Here is a 14,069-nt window from a genome sequence, read left to right on the forward strand (position 1 = left end):
TATACCTGTATTTATTGTATGAATAAATGATCAAATAAACTTTAATAAAAAAGGAAATGTTTCTTTTATGCTCTGAAACTGTATTTTGGCTTCTTATGCAATTATCAGGTGGAAGCTGAATGCTGCAACCACAGATAAAATGATGTTTTACTTACCCAGATACTAGTGATACAGATACAGAGCCATTATTACAAAGAAAAGCATTACATTTAAAAAATACAAAGCAAATATTTACGTTTTAAGCAGGAGTAAAGAAGTTGATTTTACTATTGCAATCCACTTCTCTCACATATGCAAAACTGAAAATGTAGTTTAACAGAGGGGAAATAGGAAATTGTACCTGGCCATACAATATTAAGGTAACATTCTGTGTCATTGTTTATTGCTTTCAAGTATTTCCAGTAGTGTCATCTCACATCTGTAATCTTTTCCTGACAATGTCAGTGTTCACCATATAGAAGGTTTTCTATTAAAAGATATTCTGCACAGGTTGTATCTGTTTTTCCTAGTATTCAGCATCTTTCGTGTTCTGATAAAGTAGTGCTACAGCTCTATATATATATACTTTTCTACAGTACTTGTAGGTGATCTTACATACACCACTTTGATCATGTCTTTGCTGTTAAAGAATACTGTAGAAAAGTCAGTGTAGAATGTAAATTCTTTAGGATCAAAGAAGATGACTCACCAGAAAGCAGAAGCCTTGAATTGTCAATAGGCACACACAAAACCAAGAAAACTTGCTACCTTTCAAATTTTATCTTTTGACGAGCTAAAGTATGATGAGCTGAAGTATGATAACTTACGCTTTTTGGTGAGTGATTTCCCTTAATCCTGAAGTATTTGCTATTTATTAATATCTTAGCAATATTGTTGTAATGGGTAATATACTGCTCTATAATTTAGATTTTAACTTTTGTTTTGCAAGCTATTTTAAATTATACTATATTATAGCAGACAATACGGTGAATTATCTGACATATGTAAGTAATTTTTCATGTTTATAACTGCCAAATTATGTCACCAACTTGAGTGTATCTTGATTAAAAAGTAACACGATAACAATGCCTCGAACCACGGTATCACCAACAGAAGAGGTCCCAAGAATATCTGTCCTACTTTATCAAATGCAAGAAAACACACAACTCAGGTATGGTTTGTGTGTTTTTTTGTTATGACTGTCATAGCAACTGCACAAAATGTTGACTCAGACTATTAAGTGTTTCGAAACGGCAATACTGCCTGTTGAATTTCATACAAGCTTATCACAACATAGGTCTGCTTATATGGCATCTCATGTCTCTAGGATTGTCAGGGTTTCCTTGTAAAGCTATTGTTTTAATTTTCCCAACAAATAAAAATTCATAGGTGTTAAGACTAATGAGCATGCAGCCCATTTCGTATTCCTGAACAACTGACCCAATGACTAATGTCTTATCAAGAGAGTTTGTAATTATCTGTCCAGAATAAGTGATACATCAATCATGTTTGTACTGCAGGGATTGCCTTATGTCCAGTGGGATGTCTTACAATAATTACGGCAGGTATTGTAGATACTTGTGGTTAAGTAGAGACTCAGCAACAAAATAGAGACCCATGACACAATTCTTGAATATTCTATATCATATCATGACAGACCATAGTAATTGTTTATCCACTTCTCTCAGCCAGAGTGGATTTTCAACCGACCAGTAGTGCATATTGTGAAGATTGATTTGACCATGGTCTGTAAAAGTTACTTCTTTCATTAACAAACTCTTGCATAGAAATATTGCATCACTTGCAATTTTTGTAGATACTGTTTGTAGAACTGTGACAGATTTTTAAAATTATGTGCCATGAAGTTATTGCTGGAGCAAAATGTGGAAAGGATAAAATGTGTTCGAATATAGTATCTGTCTGATCCCACTCACACATTTCAGGTGCCTCATAATGATATCTAGACTGTGTGTTACGTCTGCTAAAATGTGAATTGTATTTCTCTCATCAGTTGCTGTTGTTTTTTATTGTCATATTTTGTTCTTCACATTTGTAGTTTCTTGATTTTTTTAATATCTTTACAAAAACAAATCTAGATCTGGCGGAATCAGGATACCTTTCCGTGTACAGCCACACCACTGCTTTAGCCATTTGCTGACATGCAATGTTCCAGTGTTACTGAGTGGCAATGGTAAGTTAGTTTGTGAGAAACAATTCCCTGTTGTTGATTTGCTCACCTGATTATTTCTTCACAATCACCAATATCTCACCATTGGGCTTCATTTCTCAAAGTGCTGCAGTTATCACTGGCAGTCAAGAGTACAATCCAGTATCCAAATAAAAATGAAAATTCTGAGAAGTAACATGACAAGCACCCTCCATCTATAATGACTGTTCATAAAAAATTCTTGTTACTTGGAACACCACATATATGTTGGTATGGACAATGTCAGTTCCAGGTAACAGAATCAAATTTAATTTGGCAGATAACAGTTTCTTTCTTCTTCCCATGACATCATTGTGATTATGATGGCCATTGTTCTTGTATGGCATACACCATATCTACAAGGCAGGAGCTGACAACACAGAATAAACCTCCCAAACAGCTGGTATCAAAAAATATTTCCAGATTGCTTTCATCATCCTGGCTTGCAGATACACTGCTTCGGTAGATGGCATGCAACATCTTCATCTTCACTTCATCTTCATCAAGTGATATGTTATGATACAAATTCCTTCCATTAGACAAATGATGTCATCTTTCTTGTAAAGACAAAAAACAATTAACTTTTGAATTTGAGATCTAATTCTAACCTCCTTAAATAAAAATGATTGGCAACTTGTGTGTAATACATTTGTTCATTCATTGTACTTCACATGGCTATTGGTGCATCTTGTTTACAATAAATTTACTTATTCATATATATAATATGAGGATTTTTCACAAAGAATTCTGAACCACTAATCATAATTATGAACTTGAATAATGTCAATTTGATCAAGGTTACATCACAAAGTGATCATTCAATACAAATATGAATTCTCATAGTAGTTTATACTTATGATGAATTCTGATTGTCAATGAGTTTTACATTATCTTTATTTCTTTGTATGTGCTAACTAGCTACAAGGGGACTGGTAAAATATGCACATCTCTTTGTTTTTTCATCTATTGTATTGTCCGTCCCTGGTAGCTGAGTGGTCAGTGCGACAGAATGTCAATCCTAAGGACCAGGTTTCAATTCCCGGCTGGGTTGGAGATTTTCTCCGCTCAGGGACTGGGTGTTGTGTTGTCCTAATCGTCATAATTTTATCCCCATTGACGCGCAAGTCACCAAAGTGGCGTCAAATCAAAAGACTTGCACCCGGTGAACGGTCTACCCAACGGGAGGCCCTAGTCGCCTGACATTTACATTTTTATCCATTATATTAGACTGGTTTCCACACCAGAGACTTGGGAGATGCGTTAGAGCTTGTACAGGTAAGTAACACTTTTAATAATTATGGGACTTCCACCAAACCAGATAAGTCGTGTTTTGAACAGTTAACAACCTTTTGTTTGTTGGGCATTCAATAATTAATTGCTTATTTCTCCAAGCATGAAGACTAGAGAACAAAATTTAGACACTTCTGTCTTTATTATTCGGTCATTAACTTAGTGTATGGGAGCAGATTAATGAACTTAGATAAGTCCATTTACTTTGCTGCTTTGGAGGACATCTCAAAACCATTGGTATCCTCCTTCTGCAGTAACCATCAAAACAGCTCTTTCTGGAGAAAGATACTCCATGAACAATCAGTTAGCTTTCTGTAGTAATAGTGTCCCATAGGTTTATATAAGGGGCATTCAAAAAGAAACAAGCTGGAGGCATAATTACAGAAACAAGTACCTGTATGTTAGAAGTATTTACCCTGGCTGTTGAGACACTTGTCCCACTGTGACACAAGGCGGTGAATGGCTGTCTCATAAAATTCCTAGGATGTGATGTTAACCAGTTCCGCACGTACAGCTGGACATCGTCTTGCCCCTAGAACCTTTTTAACGGGACCAAATAGGTGTAATCACAGGGAGATAGGTCCAGACTGTAGGGAGGGTGGCTGAGAACTCCCCATTTGAATTTCTGCATGAGTGCCATGACTGTGTTGGTGATATGAGGCTTTGCATTGTCGTGGAGCAGAGTGACCCCATGTGTGAGATTGCCTGGTTGTTTTGATTTGATCTCTTGGTGAAGGGTGGTCAAGGTTTGCGAGTAATGCTGGGCATTCACAGTTGTCTCATGCTGCAGGAAGTGAATCAGAAGGGGGCCATCTTTGTCAAAGAAGAACGTCAGCATAGGGGAAAACGATTCACCTCGGATGACGACATCCAACTGTACATGTGGAATTGGTTAACATCGCAGCCCTGGGAATTCTATGAAACAGCCAGTCACCACCTTGTGTCACAGAGGGACGTGTCTCAACAGCCAGGGTCAATACTTCTAAAATATAGGTTCTCATTTCTGTGATGATGCCTCCAGCTCTTTTCTTTTTGAACACCTCTTATACATGTAACCCTATGTCATGAGTTACACACAAGTACAACTTTGTGTATTAAGTAGATATTTTACTGTATGGAACTTACATAGCTTTTGAAGCCTGCTAAACCATGTGTTTTACTAATGTCCTCAGCAAAAGCCTGCACACAATCACTTGTAATATCTTTCTTTCTTTAAGCTGTAAGGTACACTACAGACATATATATTGTAAAAGTCAGAGGAGCAAGTAGGTAAAAAGACGAGGGCTAATAGAAATCCTTGGGTAACAGAAGAGATACTGAATTTAATTGATGAAAGGAGAAAATACAAAAATGCAGTAAGTGAAGCAGGCAAAAAGGAATACAAACGTCTCAAAAATGAGATCGACAGGAAGTGCAAAATGGCTAAGCAGGGATGGCTAGAGGACAAATGTAAGGATGTAGAGGCTTATCTCACTAGGGGTAAGATAGATACTGCCTACAGGAAAATTAAACAGACCTTTGGAGAAAAGAGGGCCACTTGTATGAATATCAAGAGCTCAGATGGAAACCCAGTTCTAAGCAAAGAAGGGAAAGCAGAAAGGTGGAAGGAGTATATAGAGGGTCTATACAAGGATGATGTTCTTGAGGACAATATTATGGAAATGGAAGAGGATGTAGATGAAGATGAAATGGGAGATATGATACTGCGTGAAGAGTTTGACAGAGCACTGAAAGACCTGGGTCGCAAAAAAACTCCGGGAGTAGACAACATTCCATTAGAACTACTGACGGCCTTGGGAGAGCCAGTCCTGACAAAATTCTACCATCTGGTGAGCAAGATGTATGAGACAGGCGAAATACCCTCAGACTTCAAGAAGAATATAATAATTCCAATCCCAAAGAAAGCAGGTGTTGACAGATGTGAAAATTACCGAACTATCAGTTTAATAAGTCACAGCTGCAAAATACTAACACGAATTCTTTACAGACGAATGGAAAAACTAGTAGAAGCCGACCTTGGGGATGATCAGTTTGGATTCCGTAGAAATATTGGAACACGTGAGGCAATACTGACCCTACGACTTATCTTAGAAAATAGATTAAGGAAAGACAAACCTATGTTCCTAGCATTTGTAGACTTAGAGAAAGCTTTTGACAATGTTGACTGGAATACTCTCTTTCACATTCCAAAGGTGGCAGGGGTAAAATACAGGGAGCGAAAGGCTATTTACAATTTGTACAGAAACCAGATGGCAGTTATAAGAGTCAAGGGACATGAACGGGAAGCAGTGATTGGGAAGGGAGTGAGACAGGGTTGTAGCCTCTCCCCGATGTTGTTCAATCTGTATATTGAGCAAGCAGTAAAGGAAACAAAAGAAAAATTCGGAATAGGTATTAAAATCCATGGAGAAGAAATAAAAACTTTGAGGTTCGCTGATGACATTGTAATTCTCTCAGAGACAGCAAAGGAGTTGGAAGAGCAGTTGAATGGAATGGATAGTGTCTTGAAAGGAGGATATAAGATGAACATCAACAAAAGCAAAAGAAGGATAATGGAATGTAGTCGAATTAAGTCGGGTGATGCTGAGGGTATTAGATTATGAAATGAGACGCTTAAAGTAGTAAAGGAGTTTTGCTACTTGGGGAGCAAAATAACTGATGATGGTCAAAGTAGAGAGGATATACAATGTAGACTGGCAATGGCAAGGAAAGCGTTTCTGAAGAAGAGAAATTTGTTAACATCGAGTATTGATTTAAGTGTCAGGAAGCCGTTTCTGAGAGTATTTGTATGGAGTGTAGCCATGTATGGAAGTGAAACATGGACGATAAATAGTATGGACAAGAAGAGAATAGAAGCTTTCGAAATGTGGTGCTATAGAAGAATGCTGAAGATTAGATGGGTAGATCACATAACTAGTGAGGAAGTATTGAATAGGATTGGGGAGAAGAGAAGTTTGTGGCACAACTTGACCAGAAGAAGGGATCGGTTGGTAGGACATGTTCTGAGGCATCAAGGGATCACCAATTTAGTATTGGAGGCAGCGTGGAGGATAAAAATCGTAGAGCGAGACCAAGAGATGAATACACTAAACAGATACAGAAGGATGTAGGTTGCAGTAGGTACTGGGAGATGAAGAAGCTTGCACAGGATAGAGTAGCATGGAGAGCTGCATCAAACCAGTCTGAGGACTGAAGACCACAACAACAACAACAACAACAACAACTTTATAACCAAGTTACCTGATTGGCTCTACATCAAAGCACAGACTGCCGGCTTCAAGCACACAAGTAAATACATGAATCACAGTTAACTTACATGTTTGCTTACATTTGGTACAACATGACAGATGTTTTTTGGACCTCATCTCCTGACAGCAGAATAGTGGTTTGTTGTTCTGTTATCTGGTGACTACTTGGTCAAGTTCCACACATTATGTTGTTGAAGTTCTTTTTGAAGACTGGTTCCAGTGCCCCCAACCCCCACACCTCCAAAAAAAGCTTCACTTTAAAAAAATGGTGTCATCATTCAGCAGCTATAAACATTAAAAATCCCTTGTATGTGTCAGAGAATTAGACAATTCACCACATTGCCTGCTATAACTTAGCAAATACCACATTTCAGTGAATTTACTCTTACAGTGAAGAGATTGGCAGTTGACCTTCCCCATAAACAAATTGCACATGAATATATGGAAAGGCATGTTATACTTCTAAACAAGCTGTAGATGTCTGCCATGAGTTTTAGTTTTTATAATGCAGTTGTGCATAATGACTCCAAATCTCAAAACCTATTTGCTCCATAACCTCTGGTTTTAAAGATGTGTACAGAGAGCTGGGTTGCAACATGTCCTTGAAAATGCATTTCATCAACTCACATCTTGCCTCTTTCTCTGAAAACCTTGGTTCAACCAGTGGCAGACATGGTGAACTTTTTCATTGAGGCATGTTGAGGGTGGAGTCATGTTGACCAACTACTGCTAGACATTTTAGCATGACATGCCAAATGTTTAGCACAAACCCAAGTCTACAGCTGAGAAATTCAAACCAAACACACCTTAAATTAAGAAAGGCCAGAGGGGTTAAGGGAACATAGTATACATTGTAGGGAGGGTTCCCTCCTGCGCAATTCAGAAAACCTGTTATTGGTAGGAAGGATCCGGAGGGTGCCAGCTGTGCAGCAGTTATTGAAGTGAAGTGTGTTGTGTTAGGCAGCATGTTCAGCAACTGGGTGGTCCATCTGTCTCTTGTCCAAAGTTTGTTGGTGGCCATCCATACAGACAGAGAGCTTGTTGCTTGTTATGCACAAATAGGAAGCAACACAGTGGTTGCAGCTTAGTTTGTTGATCACATGACTACATTCACAGGTAGGCATGCCTTTGATAGGACAGGAGATGCCTGTGACTGGGCTGGACTAGGTAGTGGCGGGAGGAAGTACGGGGCAGGTCTTTCATCTAGGTCTGTTGCAGGCATATGGTTCATAGGACAAAAGGTTGGGAGCAGGAGTGGACTATCCCATCAAACACAGTGCTACCTGAAAAGCAGTCATGTGATCTACAAGCTCAGCTGCAACCACTGTGCTGCTTTCTCCATGGGCATGACGACTGACAAGCTGTCTGTCTGCATGAATGGTCATCGACAACCTGTGGCCAAGGGACAGCTGGGCCACCCAGTAGCTGAACATGCTGCCCAACACAATGTTCTTCATTTCAGTGACTGCTGCCATCTGGATCCTTCCTACCAACACCAGATTTTCTGAATTGCACAGGTGAGAGCTCTGCCTGCTGTGGAGTGCTCTATGTACCTGTAACCCCTCTGGCCTGAGCCTTCACTAGTCCTTGTCCTTCATGTACTTGTCCCCTTACTTGCTCCCACTCCAGCACTACACAGCTTTCTATTACAGCAACACAGGCACTAGTCTTTTTCCCCTCCTCAATTTCTCACCTTTTCCACTCCCCCTCCCCTCCCCCTCTTGGCCCTGTCCCCCCTGAAACCACCTGACTGCACCTACCATACCTCTCCCACAATGTCCCTACACACCCCATGAACAGCACACCATCTTCCCCCATCCCTACACTGGTATTTCTTCCTCTTCCCACGTCCTCTTTATTCCCGCCACACATCTACATATCTGCAGATCACACTGAATTGCCTGGCAGAGGGTTCATCAAACCACCTTCACAAAAATTCTCTATTTTCTACTCTCAAACAGTGCAGGGAAAAAAACGAACACCTATATCTTTCCATACGAGCTCTGATTTCCCTTGTTTTATTATGATGATCATTTCTTTCTATGTAGGTTGGCGTCAACGAAATATTCTTGCATTTGGAGCAGAAAGATGGTGATTGAAATTTCATGAGGAGATTCCACTGCAACAAAAAATGCCGTTATTTTAATGGGGCCCATCCAAAATCCTGTAACATGTCCGTGACAATCTCTCCCCTATTTTACAATAATACAAAACATGCTGCTCTTCATTGAATTTTCTTGATGTACTCCATTAATCCTATCTCGTAAGGATCCCACATTGTGCAGCACTACTGTGGAAGAGGATGGACAAGCATAGTGTAGGCAGTCTCTTTAGTAGATCTGTTACATTTTCTAAGTGTTCCGGCAATAAAACAGAGTCTTTGTTTTGCCTTCCCCACAAAATTTTCTGTATGTTCTTCCCAATTTAAATTATTCATAATTGTAATTCCTATGTATTTAGTTGAATTTACGGCCTTTACATTAGATTGATTTAATGTGTAACCATAGTTTAATGGATTCCTTTTAGCACTCATGTGGATTACCTCAGACTTTTCATTATTTAGGGTCAATTGCCAATTTTGTCACCATTCAGATATCTTTTTTAAATTGTTTTGCAATTTGTTTTACTCTTCCAATAAGTTTACTAGATGATAAACGACAGCATCATCTGCAAATAACCTAAGACAGCTGCTCAGATTGTCTCCTAAATAATTTATATAGACAAGCAACAGCAGAGGGCCTATAACACTGCCTTGGGGAACGCCAGAAATAATTTCAGTTTTACTCAATGACTTTCCATCAGTTACTATGAATGCATTATTGTGGCCAAGATAGACATGAAGACCACACCTACTACAGTACTACAAGTTTATATGCCAACTAGCTCTTCAGATGATGAAGAAATTGATGAAATGTATGATGAGATAAAAGAAATTATTCAGGTAGTGAAGGGAGATGAAAATTTAATAGTCATGGGTGACTGGAATTCAACAGTAGGAAAAGGAAGAGAAGGAAACGTAGTAGGTGAATATGGATTAGGGCTAAGAAATGAAAGAGGAAGCCACCTGGTAGAATTTTGCACAGAGTATAACTTAATCATAGCTAACACTTGGTTCAAGAATCATAAAAGGAGGTTGTATACTTGGAAGAAGCCTGGAGATACTGACAGATTTTAGATAGATTATATAATGGTAAGACAGAGATTTAGGAACCATTTATAATTTGTTATCAAATACCAAAAAAACTTTGTGGTAACAGTAGTATAAATAAACCATGAAATGCAGAAACACACACACAAAGTAATTCTCCTGGCCTCAGTCTCCACAAACCAGTGCACCCTCACCATTTACCCAGTAATCATCTCCCCTCCCCTCCCCACCCATTTCACTCCTCCACACCACTGTCATTGTACACCACACAGACTCACTGAGTGAAGTAGCGCAGTGGTTGGCACACTGGACTCACATTTGGGAGGACAACAGTTCCAACCCAAGTCTGCCCACGCAGATGTAGGTTTTCTGTGATTTCCCTAAATCACTCCAGGCACATGCTGGAATGGTTCCTTTGAAAGGACATGGCAGATATCCTTCCCCATCCTTGAATTAATCCGAGTTTCTGCTCTGTGTCTAATGACCTCAATGTTAATGGGAAGTTGAACCCTAATCTTCCTTCCTTCCTTTTACCACACAGACTCATGGGCTATGGTGCCTTGCATCACATTCGTAGCCAATTCATCACTTGCTGCATCTCTCTCTCTCCTACCTTGCACACCTGCTGTCTCCCTCCAAAGCACCAGCTGCCTCTCTCCAGTCCGACATCACAATTCCTGCCTCTTTCTCTCTGTACTCGTGCCACTGAATACAACCTCCTGCCTCAGTCCATCTGCTCAACTGTGATACTGGTGTTGTGCATTCTGCATAAGTGTATGTGTATGGGGTGAGGGGGACAAACTGAAGTGGCACCACCACACATTAAAGTCAAATAAAAATCTCAGTTGTGTTGGCCCTCGTAGCAGAACTCTCCTCAGTGATCATGGGGCTCTTCCGTACACTTGCTGAAATATTTTTGTCGTAATGGTATTTGTGGTTAATAATAAGAGTGACAAAAGTGAACATAGGATGAACTGTGGAATTCACCACCACAAATACCAAAAGTAAAAATGAGTAGTTTCCTTACAGATTATGTGACCCTTTCTGTGATTCAAAATGGAATTTTTGAATTTTAGAGCAAAAATATTTAATAGTTGCTCGCTGACATCAAAAAGGAAACTGAAAATCCTCAGATATTAAGAGACAAATTTAGAGTATCTTAGTATCCATTCCTCCTATAATTTATCAGAATATTTGGACATGAGGAATAATGTTACTATAAAACATGCTTCAACTTTTACAGAATTCAGAAAGCCAGTAGAGTTATCTAAAATCAGTATAGTTACATAAACAATTAGTATGAAATAGCAGATAAAAACAGTAACTGAGTTGTTTAAGAGGGAGTGCAGCACCAGACTTTTTTCCTTCCCAAAAGTGGCTTTTTTTCAGTACTTAGTTTCCATGATTATTGGTGGCAGTACAGTAGTTTAATATTTAGTTTTATTTTTCTCAGACTATTTTAACAAGGTTGCTGACAACCCGACTGACACACACACACACTGGTTGTAATTAATTGAGTATACTTTATACTAGGCTCTTCCAATGCGGCTCCATGCAGCAGGGACACACATACCAGCACCTTGTCATGCTCACAGGCAGGTACAAGTAGTATAGGCTACCTGGCAGAGGGGCTCATTGCATACATTATATGCAAGTGCAGGCTTTTTGGCCACCCTTGCCTATAGATGCTTGATCAGTAGAGTACAATCATGTATGCTATGGCCCGGCTGCAAAACTGCCTGCATGTCAGCCATTTGCACACATCGGCCCAGCTGTACATTCTGCACTGTAACAGTTAACTTTGTAGACATAGCACGCAATTGCTGCATCTATCTGTTAGTGTATAATTTGCTTCATTCTACATCCATGAAGGCTCTCATTCATCATAGAATTTATGGAACATGATGTATTAATGAATTAAAATGAATGTCCATGATCGTGACTTTTCAGTCTTCTTTAGCTGATTGGTTCTTTTGTGTTTAGTAACCTCAAAGTTATTGCTGAGGTGCCCAGCTATCATGTTCATTGTACAACTGTTCTGTTTATTTTTTTGAATACTGATTTTATAAGGTGTTTCATAACTAATTAATGTTTCGGGAATGCTGTTTTTCCTTACTTGCTTCATAAGTAATATATGTTTGAGTTCCCAACAACTAAAAAATTGTTTTTTTCTTGTATGTCCATCTGGAACCCATTGGAGGAATTTTCTCAGTCCCAACAGAAGAGGCAGGCAGTTAACACTTATTTATTTCTCTTCCTGTAACTGATGATGTTCCATTGCTACAGTTATCACTTTACATGTGTAATTGTATACTTAGTCATCATTTATACAGAAAGTTATCATGAAATGGTAACCTTCATAGTACTGCAGCCAACAAAGAAAAATTGGCAGAAGAAATTCATGTAATCTTAATTTTTTGTACAGTTGGAGGGAGTTCCATGAGCAATGTACTAAAAATCTTGATCAATGGTGTGTGAGAGTGGGGGTGTGGTGCGGCATTTAAAGGTAACTTTTTTAAGTTTTTCTTGACTAAATAAAAAATCATGACTACTAGCAAAAAAGTTTCCCAGTACAAAATTGAAGTACATTAAATTTACTACAAAAAAATCTTTTTTATTTTTTCTCTGGGATTAACAGTTTCCATGCTGTGGGGGATGCAAAAATCAGAGTTTATTAAAATAGTGTTGCAGTGGTATAAACTAAATGTTTATTTTAAAGTCAAGCAGATTAAGCTCAAATATTATATGTATGCACCACATGTAAATGCAGTAGAGCCATATTAAGAGAGAAATTGTGATCTGGGATTGTAACAGGCTGGAGGGGTGGTTGGTGGAGGGAAGACAGGTCGCTGGATTGTGATCATGCACATCCCTCCTTCATAGATCTGCGAAATGAAGAGTGAGCTGCCAATTCCTCCCTCAATCTACTGCATTACATCACAAGAAGCAAATACAACATGTGTAACAAAGTTAGATCGCCCCTTCTATGGCACACCTTGTGAATCACTGGTGACACAGTGCCCAAAGGGTATTTATTTTCCACAAAGTGCTTTAACATTGTGTGTAATGTACATATGAGTCACTAATAACACATACACAGGAAGCTCGTGTAGACAGAATCTGAATAAATCTCTCCACACAGCTCTGCACTGCTAGATGATTCTTAGTCATCAAGTACAGTGGCTATAGTGTTCTTTGCTGAAAGGCAAGTTCCCCCACCTGAAGTGCTGCTTGCTTCTCTGTTTATAGGCAGGTTATATCTCCCCAGCATTTCTTGTCCAATTCCCTTATGTGAGTAGATAAAGTAACTTAATTGAGCTTGTGTTTACATAGAAGAGTTATTTTCAGTATATTAAATGAGTACTTATTTGCAGTTGTTAAGCGGGCTATTATGTAAGACAGTCCAACACCTGTAGTTTCCAACACTCTACCATTCTGAAGAGCTGCCCCTAAGTACAACATTTTCAGCAATGTTGGTTCCATTATCAATGGCTGGAATACATTTCAGAGCATGAGGGTTATGAAATGCATCACCTCAGCCTCAGCTCTTACAACATCTGAAGAGGCCCAATGGCTTAAATTGACTCTCTTTGCAACAGAAGTAGGTCATCTAGATGTTATGAAACAACTTCAGACATTTCAACATAAGTCGAGCAATGCATTGCAGCAGATTACTGTTCTAGACTTTAACATGATTAATCCCACTCCATCAGACACATTCACGCCCACCTCGGAAGATATACTTTGGATGTTTGGCAAGTGGCTCCAATCATTGCAGCCCACTCCACAAGAGCCAGCAGTTCCTGAATGGAAAAGATTTATGTAGTCTTATCAGTAACACAATTAATGGTGAGAGGAGCCCATTAACTTCTTGGTCATCCATTAATTCACAACCAAGTAACTACAATGTGGTTACACAGATTTACGATAGACGGCAATAACATGCCACATTTACCAATCCAATCCCTTTCCTCCAGTACTAGATAAGTCTCTGAGAACATCATACATATGCTGCATTGTTTATACCAACATATTTTATATAAAAGCTCACTTAACAACTGAAATAAGTTCTCAGTTAATTGACTGTCAATCTTGGTGAAGTTAGTTTCTCTACTCGCATAAGAGAACTGAATAGGAAATGCTAGGGACTTATAGTTCGCCTGTAAACTGAAAAGTCAGCAGTGGTTTAGTGAGAGAA

At 39.0% G+C, this 14,069-nt stretch overlaps 1 protein-coding gene across 2 annotated transcripts in view; it reads left to right on the forward strand.

Moving 5' to 3' along the window:
* The window catches only part of LOC126475481 (folliculin), a 162,523-nt gene that overhangs the window by 54,702 nt on the left and 93,752 nt on the right, over positions 1–14,069 (forward strand). The window lies entirely within an intron of this gene.

Source organism: Schistocerca serialis, chromosome 4 (genome assembly GCF_023864345.2).
Source record: "Schistocerca serialis cubense isolate TAMUIC-IGC-003099 chromosome 4, iqSchSeri2.2, whole genome shotgun sequence".
NCBI classification, from domain to species: Eukaryota; Metazoa; Arthropoda; class Insecta; order Orthoptera; family Acrididae; genus Schistocerca; species Schistocerca serialis.